Source organism: Amblyomma americanum, chromosome 4, assembly GCF_052857255.1.
Source record: "Amblyomma americanum isolate KBUSLIRL-KWMA chromosome 4, ASM5285725v1, whole genome shotgun sequence".
NCBI lineage: Eukaryota > Metazoa > Arthropoda > Arachnida > Ixodida > Ixodidae > Amblyomma > Amblyomma americanum.
Genome location: NC_135500.1, coordinates 134301510 through 134307509, shown reverse-complemented (window position 1 = coordinate 134307509; position 6000 = coordinate 134301510).

Genomic DNA, 6000 nt, shown 5'->3' with positions numbered 1-6000 from the left:
TGCAGAAGGGCGTCCTGTGTCGAGAGGTGCGGTCAGAAACGAAATTGGGGGGGGGGGGGGGGGGAGGGGGCAACCACTAGGATTCGAGGAGTGGCTGCTGGAAGCGGCGCACGATGCGTTCAAACAGTATACCTACGAGGGTGGTAAGCGAGATGTACCTCAGCTGCTTGAGTTTGAGTGCCTTGCCCGGCTGTTGTAATTAGATTTATGTGCGCGCGTGTTTCCAGGCCGAGGTGAGCGTACCTGCTCTCCAGTGCTCGTTGAATAGGGCGGTTTGCTACGCAAAACACACGTCATCCAGGTTTTAATCAACCTTGCTTGTGATCTGATCTCATCATGGCCCCTTGTCTCGCTGTACGTGTCAAATGGCCTGTCTGAGCTGCGCGAGCCTGACGTCCACATTTAAGTCCGCGTTCGGCTCCGGGTGCTGCGTCGGCTGTTTGCTCGGATCTGAGTGGAGATAATTCTGTAAGTACAGTCGTTTTAGATGGGTGGCGATGTATGAGCTCTTGAGTCCTCGAGTTGAATGCGACGAAGAGTGTTTGTATGAGCGAGTGTCTCGGTGGTGATGGAGTTTTCCTGAGGAGGTAGGCATGCTTGGTCCCCAGAGTTGAGCGTAACGAGTTGGAAATGCCAGAGAAGTTGGACTTGGACAACTGCTCAATGTATTCTCCCGATGTTCGGGTAATTGCTGCTATACGGAGACGAAGTTTAGGATTGAAACGCGGGCGCTTCGAGCATTGTATCAAGGAGCGCTTCGCCTTCCACTTGAGGAAGAGGTGCTGGTCGACCTGCGGCACTTAAAAATGAGCTATCACTAATATAACTCTTACGACATCACAGGCACCAGCAAAAGATTACTGCCGGTAGCAGCAATGCCACTGATACCCCCACTCTGAGTACTGCGGCATTCTGACTATTAAAAACATATTTAAATGACGAGAAGGAAAGGTTAAAGCTTACAGGAACTGTGGCGAGTTGATAAAGAAAAAATGTGGCCCCTGAAGATAGCTGCAGTCAAAATATATTCTGCATTGCGCTAAGTCCTACTCATATCTTATATGATATCCAGTCCAGACGACGTTGCCCAGGTGCACGCTAAACCGCGAAGTTTGAACAGAGCATAGCGCCACCATCGGCTCTGGCCTCACTTTCTTTGCCAATTTGAAATAAGAATTGCCGCCAAGAATTTCCGCCGAAGCAGTGGATTATGTTCTCAAGTCGGTCACCACAGGCAGAGCCCTACAAGAATATGCCAATATTTATCTACTCGTCCCCTGCAGCAGTATCTCCTTTTAAAGCAGTATCTGAAAAACAGAAAGCCAAAAGACAAAAGCCATGGACGTCGCAAAATAACAGTAAATCCGCGCGAATGTTTGACGCCATACTTGATGACACTGATCAAAGCACTTGAAATCTATATACAAAAGTGCTGTTCAAATGGCAGTGCTCAAGATTGAAAAAAAAACATTTTCTCGAAAATGAAACATTGCGTCTTCTTTTTCCTAGTACCCAGGATAAAAATACATTGGTTCTAATTTGCATTTCAATAAAAAAAATTCACATTTGTGTAATTCATACGAATCAGAAGCTGCAATTGGAATGCCTGCTCATGAGAAGAAAAAGTAATTGGCTTCCGAATGAATTTTTCAATTGAAAAAATTTGTGACCTGAAATATATTGAAAGTTCAGATTAGAATAGGTGCGGCATTCCAATTGGACGTTCTGTTTGGACATTACAATAAGAACACGTGTAAGACTGACTGTTGCTTCCCGACTCAAGTGGCAGCTCTCAGTGAACCACAGGTAAGCATGCATGACAAAAATCTTAGGAATACTAGGAGTACGGTAGGAGTACGGTAGGAGCACGGTAGCCCTCATTGCCAATGTGCCGCGTCGTGATGTTAAATCTCACATTTTATAGTTTACAACGCAGCGTACAACTCCATTATGTGCCCCAGCTACGCCCGTAAAACAGTTAAGACCAGTGTACATGTACCGATCTTTTCTAAGCGCGGCACAAAACTCCGCGTCGGCACGACACCCAGGGTTCGCTTGGTGGAGATCACGTGGAACCAAGAAGCAGTGGGCGCCACGCGTGTTCCTCGATGTTTAGGGAAATGCGATCAACAAGCGGCAAATGCCCCTGAACAACGAGATCTGCGAGAGCCGCGATGCTTACCGTTGCGTTGAAATTGCGAATTTTTAATTCCAATTATACTCCCTTGACGAACTGCAGTAAGCATGTACAGGTCTCTAAGCATATCGTTCTCGAATGCCTGTAGCAACGTACCTTTGGCCGCCCACTACGAGCGGCCATTTCGATGAGGGATTAAGTTGTTTTCTAGGAGAAAATGAACACTTCGTGCTTGTTGAGACATTTATATTCATCGCGATCAAAAATCAGTGTCCAAACCAGTGCGTTGATCGTAGGACATGGCAGCCATGTGGGCAGCGGCGGGCGCAAGTATTCAAAGCGGAAAAGTGGGCTTTCCGAGTTTCTACTGCCTGGTGTCAGACGCTGCGTTCGGTCCATCGTACGCCACGCGTCAATTTGTGATCAGTCCAGATCGGCGGCGGCAGCGTATTTTTCGAAGTCGGGCGTCAAATGAGCGCTGCCGATTTTCGTCCACCTGCCGCAGTAAAATTGCTTCATGTATTCCAGCCTTTCAACCCTAGCCATTTACATTTTTGAGTGCTATGAGAACGGCACAGTCAGGCAGAAGAAAATTTAGTGGCAAGTTTGAGCCAGTATTCTCGCACTGAGCGACAAAGAACTACGATGTTTGGAACTGCACCCTTATAGGCACTTATGAATATTTAGGTGCATGCGTAGCCAGGACACATATTCCATGACTACAGCGCCACGAACGTGACTTAGGAGGAGGACTAAGGCAGGGACGCAGGAAAGGACACATAGCTACATTGACAAGTTTTCCAAGCCGCATGGAGTCACTGTGTTCATGACGCACATTGAATGCTTTTTTTTGCAGAAAAGGTATAATCATGGAGGAATCTGAGCATGCAAAGAAGGAATGAAAGAGTAAAGTTTATTAGGCATGCAAAGAAAACGAGCAACCATTTATGAAGCCATCGTTGGCAAGCATGAAAGCGAGAGAACTAGCATTACAAACTTGTTCACGCATGCAAAGTTCACAGCCTGCGTGAACTATTCCCGTTCGCGTGTCGATGCGCAGCCAAAAACGCATTTGTGAGTAGAACTTGCTGTCAGCCAACTCAGCTTACCTAATAAAGGCACCCCGTAAGCCTATATCTACGCCTATTTTATTGCCACTGCTTGAAAATGACAGCACTTCCGTGCACTTTTCAGGTAGCATGCCGAGGCAACTGTGTCAAGACCCTTTTCCCAAGCATCTCACCCCAGAAGAGCCGAGCACCAGACCGTGGGAAAATATGGTACCCATTAGAAAACCGGTGGGTACCCGTTGGCAGTGGGGATCGAACCCAGCACCTCCCCAATGCGAGGCGGATGCTCTACCACAAGACCACCCTTCGATTGTGGCCCTTTTACTTTTTTTCATGATGAAGTCGGACAGCCGGAAAAACCGGACTTGCCCAGGACCGCAGTGATACTCAATTGGCGGTTCTGACGAGGGGTCACTTACAGTGGTGTTGAACTTGACGCTGGTTACAGCATACGAGCTTTGAGTCGAACTTTTCACTTGGGAGTGACGCACGAACCACATTTGCACACTGAGTTGTTCGAAACTGGGTTTGCTCCCGAAAGGGGGCAGTGGGGTTTGCGGAGCCTGCTCCAAGCACAAACCCCTGAAGAAGCCGGGCGCCGGGCCGAGGGTGGCTTGAACCGATTTTTACCGGTGGGTGTCCGGCGGTGAGTTTTGAACCAACCTCATCCCGCTGCCGAAGCGGACGCCCAGACCACTAAGGATGATGTTCTTCAGTCACGTTTTTATAGATACACTACGTTGTACAGAAAGCCAAGAAAAAAGATGTTCTACAGCGGGTCGAGGATTCCCCAGCCCTCAAATACAGTCGCAGCGAAAACACAAATATACGCTGAAATAGCTACAGCCTTGTGTCGTAGAAGAAATCAGTTCTATGTGAACATATCAAAACAAAATTCAAAAAGGCCGTTCTCAACAAACACATACATGTACACAAAACAAGAGAAATCATTCTAGATTTTACACCAGATTCTGAACAACTCTAGCTCATGTGTTTTGGAGAAGTGAGTAAAATTTGTAAATTCGCCAAGGACGTAGAAGCAAGATGCTCTCGTGAGCTAAAATATGGTCCCCGGCTACTCAAGTTTGGCATCTTCAGCCACTCGTGCGCACGAAGCCTGCCGCGCACAAACTCGTCACGCGTTTAATGAAACAATTGAGTGGTAGAAGCAACAAACAAATTTTTAGTGTTGTCATCACTCAGTGATTTTACCAGAATCGTAAAAACGGAGCGATTAATGCATAGCAGTAGGGTAGGTAGCCATAGACAAGATGCAGGTTGGGATCACAAGTACAAGTAAAAAAAAACTTCACAAATGGTACGTTGAAATAGTGTAATGATCAAAATACGTGAGAACATGGCCAGTATTTACGTAGGGAAAACGCTTTTGGCTGATTCTGATCGACTATAGTGCAAAGAATGAATAAACATATGAAATAGTAATTGCATTTAAGAAAGTGGATTTACTATTAGTTCAGGGCTCTGCCATGTGTGGTAACTTAAGACCGAAAGTTTCTCAGCCCACTCTTGAAATTACAACACATGGAAAACCCATTACCTAAGAGTAATCCACGTTCACACACGTAATAACTGTTTTCCTGAACGGCAACAAATAAATAAATGTCAAGTGATTACTTGAGAATAAGTCTTTGGTCTTGAAACATTCGATTCCCAAATTGATAAGGAAGAAAATCTAAAGAAAACTTAGCTTGCGAGTAGCTGAAAGTAGAATGCTTTGAATCCTAGCTGCGATTTCTGGAAAATTGAAACAAGAGTGGTTTTATAAAGCGTGAACGAATTTCGAAAATAAAAATTTGCCACTTCAACCTCAGCAATCGCTGACATTCTTCTGAGCAGATTAACTGAAAGGCAACGGCTGCTTCTTTTTCTTGCCTATACAGTTCTTTCATGAAATAATAGTGCTTAAAACATACCACATTCAAGCCTGCGCTCTGAATGACAGAGCATATTTTCCGGGATTTGCTCGGCTCTGCATAAGCGCCCAGTCGAGAGAAGCAGCAGCTCGGCTTTCGTGATGTACTATCATGAGCAATATGAACAGAGACACGGCAGCGCGTGCCCGATAGCCTCGAAGGCTGGCTGGCTGGCTCGACGGACGGACGGAAGAATGGATGGATGGACGGACGGACGGATGGACGGATGGGTACGTACGTACGTACGTACGTACGTACGTATGTATGTATGTATGTATGTATGTATGTATGTATGTATGTATGTATGTATGTATGTATGTATGTATGTATGTATGTATGTATGTATGTATGTATGTATGTATGTATGTATGTATGTATGTATGTGTGTGTGCGTATGTATGTATGTATGTATGTAAGTATGTGTGTGCGTGCGTATGTATGTATGTATGTATGTATGTATGTATGTATGTATGTATGTATGTATGTATGTATGTATGTATGTATGTGTGTGTGCGTATGTATGTATGTATGTATGTATGTATGTATGTATGTATGTGTGTGTGTAAGTATGCGTGTGTATGTATGTGTATGTATGTATGTATGTATGTATGTATGTATGTATGTATGTATGTATGTATGTATGTATGTATGTATGTATGTATGTATGTATGTATGTATGTATGTATGTATGTATGTATGTATGTGTGTGTGCGTATGTATGTATGTATGTATGTATGTGTGTGTGTAAGTATGCGTGTGTATGTATGTGTATGTATGTATGTATGTATGTATGTATGTATGTATGTATGTATGTATGTATGTATGTATGTATGTATGTATGTATGTATGGACGGACGGA